We start from the raw sequence: 13,513 nt of genomic DNA, 5'->3' as shown, positions 1-13,513 counted from the left end.
CCCTTTACAAGTACTGAAGCAAACAATATTTACAAGAATAAGTTCTCCCTCTTAAAAACTGCCTCCAAGTAAAGGAAATGGAAAAAGGAAAGCTGCTGGATGGGTCTTATCTTTCCCTTAGCTTCATCTAACGCAGGGATTAAAATGGTAGTTTCTTCATGTGAAAATCCTAGAGGGTTGTTTTTAATAAGGGAAGTGTGAGAAAGCAGAGAGAGGAATGTAGCCAATAATAGCTAAGGACTTTACATATATTAATTTATTTTAAAAAGCAATGCATATTTGTTTTAAAGATTGAAATTCACACTTACATACTTTTTTTTTTTTTACATTTCAGGTTTAGGTGTTGAATCTTGGTCACGGAAAATAATTTTCTAATGCAAGAAATAGTAAAGTCAAAAGAAGATGCCAGTTTGTGCAGGGAAATTAAAGAGTTGGTTTTAGACACCTTGAGATTGAAGATAACAAGACCTCCATGCTGAAACTGCTACTTAAGCATCCTGTGAGGAAGAGAGCAGCCTTCCACAAGGAAGTCTCTTCTTACAGTGAAAATGGGCACATCTGCGTGCAGGTGACGCAACACTTTAAGCAAAGGATTAAAATGGAGAGTCTCTTTAATGATCTGAGGCCGTACAGCAATCAAGTTTTTACAGCTAATTCCCCTTGCTCTGATTCCATGCTCACCAAGCAACCTGCTGATAATAATCTGCTTTCCCACAGAAGCCTGCCCACAGGGAAAGAATGCACTTGTCACGCTGAAGTGAATATTCTGGTTCTCCTGACAGAGTAGGTATTTTAAATTAATCAATTGTCATTCTTACTTTATATCATCAGTTTCCTGAGCTACTATTAATCTGCCCCCAGAAAGATCTGTTTTGGGTGTGCTATTGAATTACAGTCCACAGTCTATGGGACAAATGGCCCACTCTGGCCATAGTAAACTCACCAAAAGCCATCCAAGAGAACAGCCCTCAGAGCTGTTCGGGGGGATGGGGAAGCAGGACATGGTGGTCAGAAGCCTGTCCTTTGGGGCCACACACCCTGTTCTTGGATTCCAGCTTTTTCCACTAACTCATTACAGAATCTGGGGCAAATAAGCTCTGTAAACCTCAGAGCCAACCTGGGTGGGTCGTGGGGACAGGGCACATAATGAGAGTTTGCATTTGATATTAGTTATCTTAAAGGCAGACCACTGATGTCTCTTTGTCAACGTTTCTGCGTAAACATTAGGAAAAAATGAGGACCGCCAGTGTAACTCCTTTAAGACATTCTGCAATAAAAGAAAGGTGATAATGGCCAGGCAGGGTGGTTTATGCCTGTAATCCCAACACTTTGGGAGGCTGAAGTGGGAGGACTGTTTGAATCCAGGAGTTCTAGACCAGCCTTAGCAAATTGTGAGACTTTGTCTCTACACAAATAAATAAATAAACGGACATAAGGGTGAACAGATGATGGGACTTAAACAGAAGCTGTGTTTTGTGAGGAGCTAGGGGGCATGTGGTAAACCGAGGGGTTAGGGCCAGCAGAAAGAGAAAGATTGAAGATATGAAGTAGAGTGACAGAAAAGCAAAGGAATTAGAGGAGATTGGAAAAGAACGGGAAAAGGAAGGAGCCGGGGCAGTTGAGAAAGACACAGGAGCAGGGGAGGCCAGGAGCAAGCACAGGCAGAGCCTTGGCAGTCCCCCTCGCTGGCCCGGAGACCTGCCCAGGCGAGCCCCTCCCTGCCTGTCTCCTATCTGAGAGCCTAGGGAGGAAATGAAGTGTTCCCACCAGGGTGGGGATCTTCTGCTTCCTTTAGGTGTGGGTGTTCTCCAGTTCTCTGAAGACTCAGGACAAAGCAGGCCAAGGAGGAAGGGACCCAATATGGAACGTGCCCAAGCCCAGACTCAATACCCAATGTACCCAACCCTAGATATCTTTCTATGTTCCCTTCTCTGTTCTGTTCTGCTTGCCTCCTCTCCTTTTTGGAGACAGAGTTCTACACAGGAGAGACTTTTAGAATAGCAAGGTTCAAGTCCCAGCTCAGTGGCTTTCTATCTAGCATTACTTTGAGCAAGTCACGTACCCAGCCTGAGACTCAACTCCACATCTGTAAAGTGGAGATGGGAATGCCTTCCTCCAAGCTGTGTGAGGTTAAGTACACAGATATGAACAGTTCACTCCGTAAAAGTGTGTTCCCTCCACCTCATTTCCACCTCCCCAGTCTACTTTTTCTCCTCTTACTCCATCTCCTTCTCTCCCAGTTTCCTTTCCGTTTCCCTAATGTTTCTTCACAATTCTCAATAAGGCCCCTGCTTCCCACCCCAACCCAACATCTCTCTGAGGATTAACCCAACCAAGCATGGAGAGGAAGAGGCTCCCTGTGAAGGCTGCACCAGTGTGGGCTTGAGCAGGAGCCGAGCCTGAGGATGGTAAGAAAGGACGACAGGAGGAAGGAACAAGCCCGTCTCTCCTCCCGCTGCCCAGCCCTTCCCCTTTCCTCCCTCTGGCCCTAGGTTCCCAGAGCCTGAAGAGCAAAGCCTCAGAGAGTCCTCCCACCTTGGGACCCATGTAGGGGTGACCTTGCTGTCACATCCACAGGCATCCCTGCCTGCCAACCCAAAATATTGCCTGCAGCCCCAATGCTGGCCCCCTGAGGATCAGGTAGGATTGGGAAACTGAAACTCAGCTATGAGACCCCAGAGACTGGTGATCCAGATGAAGCAGAGAAATCTCAGCCTAAGAGCTAAGACCAGTGAGAGAAAAGGAACAAGCCCAGGCTTCTGTCCTGAATGTGTGCAGCTTTGAGTGTGAGTGTGACGGTGGGCACTAGAGATAATTCTATTCGGTATTGGTGACAGCTGCCAACAGCCACAGTGCTTGTAGATTGTAGGAACTGTACAAAAGTAGAAGTAAAAAAAAAAATATTAAGCAAATCTGTGTATGTGTGTATGTGTGGGTGTGTGTTAAAAGTCAAATTTATAAGGCCGGGCACGGTGGCTCACACCTGTAATCCCAGCACTTTGGGAGGCCGAGACGGGCGGATCACCTGAGATCAGGAGTTCGAGACCAGCCTGACCAACATGGAGACACCCCATGTCTGCTAAAAATACAAAAATTAGCTGGGCGTGATGGCGCACGCCTGTAGTCCCAGCTACTTGGGAGGCTGAGGCAGGAGAATCGCTTGAGCCCAGAAGGCGGAGGTTGCAGTGAGCTGAGATCGCACCACTGTACCCCAGTCTGGGCAACAGAGCAAAATTCCATTTCAAAAAAAAAAAAAGCCAAATTTATAAATGGCTTGCAACTACAGGTATATGCAATTACCATGCCTCAACAATAAATTATAGTTCTATTTCCTGTATAACAAATAGCAGGTTAATTGTTGTGAGTTGTCATGTCCATATAGGAGTCTCTTTATATTCTAGTCATGCAGCCATTACCCAGCCACAACATTTCAAAGCTGCCCTTCTTCCTCTCACGTATCCCCTGTTCATTCTCCTTCTTGGTCTCCTGGTTTCCTGGTTTCCTCTTTTTTTTATTATTATTATTATTTCCATAGTTATTGGGAAACAGTGTTTGGTTACATGAGTAAGTTCTTTAGTGGTGATCTGTGAGATTTTGGTGCACCCATCACCCGAGTAGTATACACTGTACCCAATTTGTAGTCCTTTATTCCTCACCCCCTTCCTACCTTTTCCCCCTGAGTCCATAAAGTCCACTGTGTCATTCTTATGCCTTTGCATCCTCATAGCTTAGCTCCCACTTAAGAGTGAGAACATACAATGTTTGGTTTTCCATTCCTGAGTTACTTCAATCAAAACTTCAGGAAACAATGGAAGCACTTATAGAAATGCATTCTATTTTCCTTTTCTCCTTTCCTTCTCTTCCTTTCCTAGCCTGCTCTTGCTGATCTCTTTCTCATTTTCCCCTCCTTGTCCTCATCCTGTCCCTCTTCTCTCAACCCTGCTTTGGCCGTCTTCCTTCCTCTTCTCACTTCCCTATTGCTCCACCAGTGCTGGGGTTAGGCCACCCAACTTTGCTCCTGTTAACCCTAGAATCTCAAGCAAGTTCCCCTCCCTTCTAAGCTCTAGTTTTCTCCTCTGTGGACAATCAGAGAAACTCATAGGATCACTAGGAAAACTAAACCAATCCATCCCCATAAAGAAATTAGCTCAACGCCTCCTGCCACAAAGTTAGTACTTAACAAGGGAAAGCAATGATTATTTTTATTTTTCTTAAAATGTATTTTTTTAACTCTCCATGTGGAGAAAACCTCCTACCAAATTTGAGAACCATCTCCTCCCTCTACTGACATTCAATTATCAAAGACTTATCAGGTGCCTAGTCTATATCTAAACTGGGCTGGGCACGAGGGAGGCAAAAATTCATTTCCAGTTTTTCGAAAGCCCACAGTCTGGGGAAGATGAGAGCAGACAGACACATAAAAGACCATTCGAATGGTGAGTGTAGGCCAGGCGCAGTGTCTCACACCTGTAATCTCAACACTTTGGGAGGCCAAGGTAGGCAGATGCCCCCTGTCTCCTCACTTGAGTCTAGGAGTTTGAGAGCAGTCTGGGAAACATGGCAAAACCCCGTCTTTACAAAAAACACAAAAAATTAGCCGGGCATGGTGGCTCACACCTCCAGTCCCATTGCCTGGGAGGCTAAAGTAGGAGGACCACTTGAGCCCAGAAGCTCAAGGTTGCAGTGAGCTGCGATTGCACCACTTCACTCCGACCTGGGTGACACACAAGTCCCTGTCTCGCAATAAAGAAATAAATAAATATTTTTAAAAAGGATGATGAGTGCAGGGCTACGGTAGAAGGAGGGATGGAGAACTATGGAGGCAGAGGAAATGCAGTCACCCAGCCTGCTTTGCAGGGTCAGCGAAGACCTCACAGATGGCAATTCTGAGTTGAATCCTTTTGAAAGGAAAGGAAGAGCTTGCTAAACAAAACAAGGTAAGGACAAGTTAAAGGAACAGCATGAGGAAAGGCCAAGTGTTATGAAAGGGAAGGAAGGTTTGGGGAGCAGTGACAGTCGTGGCAAGCAGATCATACAGGCACAGGAAGAATGTGCAGTGATATGGGGCTGGCAAGGAAGGTAAGAGCTGGATTCTGAAAGACAGAATCATCTTCATCAGTGTCCTCACCATCACTGCATTCACTGGGGACTTGGCCTTGTGCTAAGCACTTGACGTGTGTTGTCTTATTCAGTCCTCACCAAAACTCTATGAGCAGGAATTATCATTATCCCCATTTTATAGATAAGGTGACACAGAGCATCGCTATGGTCAAGATCCTGTGGTTGCTCCTGCAGGCTGCAGGGAGACAGAAGAGGTATCTAAGTAGAATGGCACAATTAGAATTCAGCCCTCTTTTCCATTATCCTTGTTCCTTTTTGTCTTTCTGTGCCAGTCCAGGCTGTCAGAGATTTTAGGAAGGTTAATCTCACAGTATGGGCTGGCAGAAAAGGAGATGGGGGAGCAATGACAACTGGCAAATGGGGCTGAATTCTAGAAATGTTTCCATAGTTAAATATGCAGTTTATAAATGATAAATGATCTGTATCGGCCAGACATGGTGGCTCATGCCTATAATCCCAGCATTTTGGAAGGCCGAGGCAGATGGACTGCTCGAGCCTAGGAGTTAGAGACCAGCCTGGGCAACATAGTGAGATCCCATCTTTTCAAAATAAAATAAACGGTCTGTGTGTTTGGATGCAGAACAAGGAGGAATCTGGGGTGACTTCCAGGTTTTTGCCTTGGAACTCTGAGGGAACAGAGGTGCCACTATGATGATAAATACAGCAGTGAAGAGAAAAGGAGGAGAAGGTGGAGGGGCAGAAGAAGGAATTGGGATGAAAAAATAATGAATTTAGTTTGAAAATGTAGGCTTAAAATACCTCTTGATCATTGAAAACATCTTCACAGCACTAAAGACAAAAAAACAGATTTGTAGACTTGGAATCATCAACATATAAGGAAGGAGTGAAGTCAAGGGGAATGAATGACCTCATCCAGAAAGAACAAGGAGAGGTGAGGAAAAGACAGGATGAGGAACAAGGACAGAGCTCTAGAGGGCGCTCAACTGCAAAAGAAAGGTCAGAGAAGGACCCACTGAAATGAAATGCTGTGGCCCTCCCTCTGTGACCTCTTCCCCCAGGCATCTAGCACAGTGCCTGGCACTGGGTAGGTACTCAAATTTCAGTTGAGTAAATAAAAGGAGAAAGAAAAGCAAGGTAGCTTTAAAGTAAGGAAGGAACATGTTTCTAAAAACATAACAATCAATATGTAATATTTAACAAGAATTGTTATTATATTTGAAATATATAATGTTGCTGGGGGTTACCATTTTTTAGTATCTTTTCATGAGAAATCCTGAAAATAAATACTTGTTTCTAATTCTTACTCATGCTATACAAGAACCTAGATTACATACATTAAGTTTTGTTTTTTATTTTTTTATTTTATATTCTTTTTTACAGACAGAGTCTCGCTCTGTCACCCAGGCTGGAGTGCAGTGGCCTGATCTCAGCTCACTGCAACCTCCACCACACAGTTCAGGCAATTCTCCCGCCCCAGCCTCCTGAGTAGTTAGGATTACAGGCATGCACCACCATGCCTGGCAAATTTTTGTATTTTTAGTAGAGACGGGGTTTCACCATGTTGGCCACGGTAGTCTCGAACTCCTGACCTCAAGTAATCCACTCGCCTCAGCCTCCCAAAGTGCTGGGATTACAGGCGTGAGTCACTGCATCCGGCCAAACATACATTAAGTTTAATTTCAATGAGAGCTACAATTTCCAATTTACTTTTAGATGGTTAGTTAACTTTTTTCCCACTAAATGAAAATATTCAATATGCCACATATGAACAAAATAAAATTCTCCCACCCAGAAAAAAATCCTCCAGGGACACAAAAAAATCATTTGTTCCCTCATTTTTAAAGACTTCTGCAGAGACAATATACAGGCACAATATAGGTTAAAATAAATCACTCTGTGGTTTCTCAAAAAAAGTGAAAATAGATCCACCATATGATTCAGCAATCCCACTACTGGGAATATATCCAAAAGAAATAAAATAAGTACATTGAAGAGATATCTGCACTCCCTTGTTTATTACAGTCCTATTCACAATAGCCAAGATATGGAAGCAATCATGTTTATTCTTGAGGAATAAAATTTTTAAATGTGGTATTTATATACAATGGAATATTACTCAGCCATGAAAAAGAATAAAACTCTATCATTTGCAGCAACGTGGATGGAACTGGAAGATATTATGTTAAGCAAAATAAGCCAAGCACAGAAAGACAAATATCACATATCCTCTGTCATATGTGGGAGCTAAAAAAGTTGATCTCATGAAGGTAGAGAGGGAGAATGGTGGTTACCAGAGGCTAGGAAGGGGAAGAGGAAGAAGGGAATCAAGACAGGCTCGTTAATGGGTACAAACATATAGTTAGATAGAAGGAACAGATTCTAGTATTTGATAACATAGTAGGATGACAATAGATAATGCTAATTTATTGTATCTCAAAATAGCTAGCAGATTTGGAATGTTCCCAACACAAAGAAATGATAAGTGTTTGAGGTGATATATATGCTAATTGCCCTGATTTGATCATTACACATCGTATGCATGTACCAAAATATCACATGTACCCCATAAATATGTGCAGTTATTACATATCACATAAAAAATAAAAAATAAATTTTAAAAAATCAAAACTGAAATCACTCTGAGATTACATTTTGCAGTAAAGGCCAGCATGGAGCAACAGCTGAGTAAAAGGAGGGGTGGGGAAATGCTTCATGGGCACAGGTGTTGGTAATCCCACAAGAACACCTCTATTTCCTCATTTCCTTTCTAATAAGCCTTCAGCTTCCAATTAATGTTTTTCACCAGTTTTCTTTTCTTCAAAACAGCTAATTGTTAACCAGGGACCCGAGACACTCTCTTGCCTATAAACAAAACAACTAGAAGGATACTTTTTTCTGTTCAGACAAATTTTAGCACTGAAAACATAACCCTCAAACCTCAGAGGGCTAGCTCAGTGCAAACTGTTCATGTCTAAAGCATAAACTGACCATAAACAATATATTGAATAGGTGCACTGGATACAAACCCCATGAAAAAAATAAAACCAACTACTACCAAAAGAAATGAACAAGACCTACAAACCAAAAAGAAATGCACATTTATGCTACTATCACTGGTCATTTAATAGGCATGCTGACAGAAAAAAAACAGAAATTTCAAACAACAAAAAAGAAAATGTCCTATCTCCCATTTCCAACTAACTCTCCCAAATTTATTTTTTCGCAAAAGGAGAATAATAAAGAATATTTGTGAAACCTTAGTCACCAAGATGAAAACAGCAAAAAAAAAAATAGGGATCTGGAGAAAAGAAACAGATTGTTCCAACTCGCCCACAGCTAAATTTCCACTTCATCTCACTAACCATTGAATGCTACCCATCTACTCACCTCAACCCAGACCTAATCCTCTCCCCCAAAAGGAAGATTTCCCAGCAGTGCAGGAAGATCAAACATGACCATGTCAAGGGGAAAAGCAAGGCTACTCTGAAAGCTTGAGGGATGATACAGAACACAGACTGGGTCTCTAGGGGGTATTCTTGAAAACCTGAGATCAAGTCCCGGAAAAACACTCTTGACCACTTACCACCACCGGAAGCTGCTAGATGGCAATCAGAATCAGCATCTCATCAGAAGAAGAGGAAGACGTTACAAGAAAGCAGCTTCACTACCAGTGAGGAATTGTGGGAGAAAAGCACTCCTTGAAAAAAATGCTGAAAGCCCTGAAGAGCCTCTCCTTCCCTAGTTGCCTGCTCCTGCTGACAGGACAGAACTGGTTAATCTTGGAGAAACAAAAGGAAAATCCCAAGAGGCTGGCTTCTGAGGATGGCTTCCTCTGTGGGAATCAAGAATTCGGAAGGATGAAAATGAACTGTGGAAGGGGACGCCAGCTACCAGGTCTACTTACCAAACTTTTACCAGTCTTTGACTGAGCAAGATAAGCAAATCTCTTTGCAGTTCCCACCTGCTTTTGCAGAGATGAAAGAATCAGCAGTGGGTTTTTGTCATTTTTTTTTTTTAATCATCACAAGGGAAGTTCAGCTCTCTTATGGATGAAAGCTAAGCATACTCAAGAGACATTTAGTAGGCAAAGCAATGACACTTCTTTCCCAACATCCTTAATTTCAGCACAGAGGATGCAAACATTAACCCTGATGATACCAAAGAACAAATGCCCATAGGAAACGGTTTTACATTTTTTAGTTTGGAATTGCTTTTAAGGGGGTTCTGGTCGTTAAAGTGGGATTAGATGAAAATAAATATTTTGGTGCATGTCTATTTTTAAAAGGAAGAATATGGCTTCTTTTAAATATGCCTAAAGCCATCTAGGAATTTTCCAGAAGTTGCATCAGATTTGCCAGTTAAGTACTGAAATCAAATAGATTTTAATCATGTCTTTATCACCAGAGCAAGCTAATCCCCTGCGCACTGTCAACTCCACTCTCCTGGAACATCCTCACACTGGGCCCTCAGGTTTTCACAGAAACAAGAGCCTTTTCCTACCAAGGTTCCACAGTAATAAGAAACTACTATCTCTCCAGAATCCAATGGGGACTACATTTTCTTAAACAGAACAGATAGGAGACTGAAACCACCTTTGCAAAAATTATAACAGTGAGAAAATTATGACAGTGAAAGACATCTAACCTAACTGACTCCATCTTGCTTGTAACCTCCAAGATGTCCCTGTCATTCCTGGGCACAGGCTGAACTAACTTTGGGAAAATTTTAGTTTATAGTTTAACTTTGCAACAAAGATGGTAACAGCCCTTCCCCAAACAAACCCCCTTCTTACCTAGGGACCAGTCTGCCTTTGTAGGACTAACAAATTAGCTACAAGATTAGAAATAACGGCTTAAGAGTCATGCAGCCAGAGGCTGCAAGATTCTGAACCTCGCCATATTGCTCCTGAATGGTTTACAGAATTAACCAGGAACAGAAGACAGCAAGGAAAACCCAGTTCAACCTCCTGTGATTTCATCTTCAACTCTTCCAATCATCATTCCCCGCTTTCTGACCCCCTACGCACAAAATTATCCTTAAAAACCCCAATCCCCAAATTTTCAGGGAGACTGCTTTGAGTAATAATAAAACTCCTGTCTCCCATACAGCTGCCTCTTTGTAAATTAAACTCTTTCTCTGTTGCAATTCCCCTGTCTTAATAAATTGGCTCTGTCTAGGCAGCAGGCAATGAGAACCCATTGGGCAGTTATGAGACCTCTGAATTCTGAGCTACCCACATCTCCAGTTCTTTTCATTCTGATCCAACCACCTGCCTTCTCCTCCTCTCTCTAGGACAGTATTCCCCAAGCATATCCTTTCCATACAGCATAAAACAGCAAAAACAGACATTTTAAAGGGATGAGATCAATAAGGATAATTCAAAGTTTTAGTATTTTCTTCCTGCACCCCAGAGGAGCTATTCAGAACCTGCTTACCTCAGCAGGTGACAGGAGTACAGTACACTAATAATGTTCCTGGCCCAACATGGCCCCTTCTCTTTAGTGACTGAAACCAATTTGCCTCCCATTCAGAAACAGATCCAACAAATCTTTGAAGTAACATACGACCCCATGGCCTTTAATATCTAAAAAGAAAGTATAGTTTTCTAACCTCTTGTAGTTTCATTTATTATCTGACACTTTCCACTGTGTATTGGGCTGAAGTTCACCAAGATAAGGTAACTCAACTCCTCCCCCACCCCAATTTCCCCACCAATTACTTAACCTTTTATGAAATAAAGGAGGTTTCTTTACATTGGCCAACATAAACGACTGACCATTGCTGGTAGTGCCATTTCCTATGTGGGAGTTTCCAATCTCCATGAAAAGACTCACAGTTAAGTTTTAGTTATTACTCAACTAACTCATGAAAAGAACAAAAAGAGAATAAGAGAATGCAAACAAAAAGTTAGAAGTTAAGCCACAAATAAGAGAGCCACATTTAGGAGCAGAGGATTTTTCTACTAATAAAATTTCAGGAATTAAACTTAGAGTCATACAAATCCACCACTACGTTACAATTAAGCTGGTAAGATTTTAAAAAGAAAAAAAAATACCCAAATTTATGGGTGCTAAAAGCCACCTCTGGGAACCAGTTCCTGACAGTGATCTGGACTTTCCTCAAGGGTTCTCCTGAATATCCCTTTCAGTGCAGACACTCAGACACAAGCAAGAACAATAAATCCTACAGGGCTTGTTGTTATGCAAGCCCACTCACCAAAATCAGGTGATTTACATTTAACTTGCCCTTTCAAACACTATATGAACCATGTGTTCCAGAACTAGATGACCCAGACGGCCTAACAGCGAGTCAGACAATTGGCAACTCTAGTTGTAAAAGTCATTCTAACAATTCATTTCCAAGTGATGAATGCTCCACAGTCAAAACTGGGTCCTGGAATAGGCTGTTGGCATCAGCAAGAGACACACTCCCTAAAATAATGTATTTCTTGCTATCAGGGGAGTATAGTAACTTCTTTGTACATAATAGGTACCCAGTAAAGACTTTTGGCCTCTGCTTTTTTATAGATTGACATCATAAGAAGTCCTTCCAACAATCAGGGCATTTACAAGAAAGGAGGAGTAGAACAATGAACCCGATCTGGATCAGTTTCAGGGCTCCATGGTTCTTGTTATCTCAGAATCTCCAAGACCCAAGGAGCAGCCAGATACTTAGGGTCTTTTAACACTCCAGCCCCATTTTCTTCTTAGCAAACTGTCATCCCAATGAGAAGAAGCAAAGCCACGTGGCTTTAAAGAAGCGCTGCTCTTCATCTCTTTACCCTTTTAGCCTGTCCTCCAGGTCACTGGGTGTGAAAATTTCCTACTTCTTATATGACACTTGGGAAGTGTAGGGTCCAAGATCAAAGGAGTTCAGGCTCTTAATCAGGACATATCTCTGGGACATTTCACACATTCTTCACCATTTTCCAAGCCCCAATTCTGTATCAACCCCTCTGCAAGGCACTGGGGACTCCAAGTTAACCAAGACCTGGTCTCGGTGAGAAAAGAAAAATAGCTCAGAGCAGTCTGCACTATGGGAGGTTCGCAAAATTTATCAGGCCCAAAGAGACCGGAGTCTAAGACTTCAGTCATGTGCCCCCAAACCCATCTGTGGGGGCAATTGTTTAAAGGCATTTTGTTCCTGACTAGCTGCCTCACCCGTTATCTTCATGTTCCTGGAATTTATAATACAAGGAAACGACATATAGCCAATCAATAACTTATATTATTTTAATATAAATTCTTGGCAAACAACCTAGAAACTGCCTCTTCTTTTCTTTAAAAACCTGCTTGTAACTGCTGCTACAGCTTGTAACTGCAGAAAACCTGAATCTATGCTCCCAGGTTGTAATCCTCAAGCTTGGCCCAAATAAACCCTCTAGTTATATCTATTTTGCCTGGGCTTCTTTCTTTTAGGTTGATATCTGCCCTAACAAGAATCCTTCCAGTGGAAGAGAAAATAGTTGTGAACAAATTGCAACACAATGTGATAGTAACTCTAATTTAGGTGCCCCTTGTCAAAACAGGCTTTGGAACTATAGGAGAGGGGAGGTCATATTTCGGTGTGGGTGTGAAGGTGTCAAGGGAAACCCTCAGAACAAGTGAAGCTGAGTCCTGAAAGATGAGTAGATGAGTTAGGGAGGGTCTTGTTAGTTCCTAATAAGCTAACAGTCTGAAAAAAAATAAAAATAAAAATAAACTTCACTGATACTGTTAGAGGCATCCAAGGCATTTAAACTAGAGCAACTCCATCTTACATTCCCAGGAGGTTAGTCATTCTTAGACAGTTTCAGTTGAGGGAACAGGTTAATAACATTTACTGAACAGACCCAGGAAATGTCCTGATGTCCTGATATTGTTACCGGAAAGGGATCCCAATCCAGATCCCAAGAGAGGGTTCCTGGACCTCATGCAAGAAAGATTTCCATTTGGTGGAGGTCCAGGTTTCTGAAAAGTAAACTCAAGGTCATATGTCAAGATGTTATGTTTAGTTTCTGTAGACAACCAAACATCTTATGACTATAACTTCCTTAGCTATTATTTTAAGCTACTATTACCTTCTTACTTATCAAGTTGCTCATTTAATTCTCAGGACTAGCTAGGTGCGTGGAATTTCCATTGAAGAAATTCAAGATGTTCCTTTATTTCCATGCTTGGTGGAGAGTGCAGGCAATCTTATAAGCAAGGAGGTAATAGCGTGAAACAATAGCCAAAGAAGTTAGAGTCCCAATAGAAACTAAAAATAACATCTTAACATATGTCCCTGAGTTGTTTTGCAGAAACCTGCCCCCGCCCACACACCACCCACCAAATGGAAAACACCATCCACTGGCACATAGACCTTGGGGAAGGGGCAACTGGGGACTGAACTCTGACCACTGTTCTTTGTTCTAAATTTCTTCCTGAGGAGCTTGGCAGAAGTCACGCCC

General features: G+C 42.2%; 1 protein-coding gene across 4 annotated transcripts in view; it reads right to left on the bottom strand.

Annotated features, from left to right (window-relative positions):
- Positions 1–9,032, bottom strand: part of ATP8B4 (ATPase phospholipid transporting 8B4 (putative)) — a 270,644-nt gene extending 261,612 nt beyond the window's left edge. The window contains exon 1 of one of the 4 annotated variants that reach the window (XM_033190153.1): positions 8,987–9,032. The gene's annotated coding sequence lies outside the window, so the exon portion shown is untranslated. Of the gene's footprint in view, positions 1–33; positions 137–8,469; positions 8,597–8,986 lie in introns of those variants that run through there. The other 3 variants (XM_033190150.1, XM_033190152.1, XM_033190151.1) reach the window with 3 other exon arrangements.
- Positions 9,033–13,513: the final 4,481 nt, after the last annotated feature.

The sequence above is a fragment of the Trachypithecus francoisi genome, unplaced genomic scaffold (genome assembly GCF_009764315.1).
Source record: "Trachypithecus francoisi isolate TF-2019V2 unplaced genomic scaffold, Tfra_2.0 Lachesis_group3, whole genome shotgun sequence".
Taxonomy (NCBI): Eukaryota; Metazoa; Chordata; class Mammalia; order Primates; family Cercopithecidae; genus Trachypithecus; species Trachypithecus francoisi.
The sequence above is the reverse complement of the archived record's forward strand: the minus strand, read 5'-3'. Positions and strand labels throughout refer to the sequence as shown.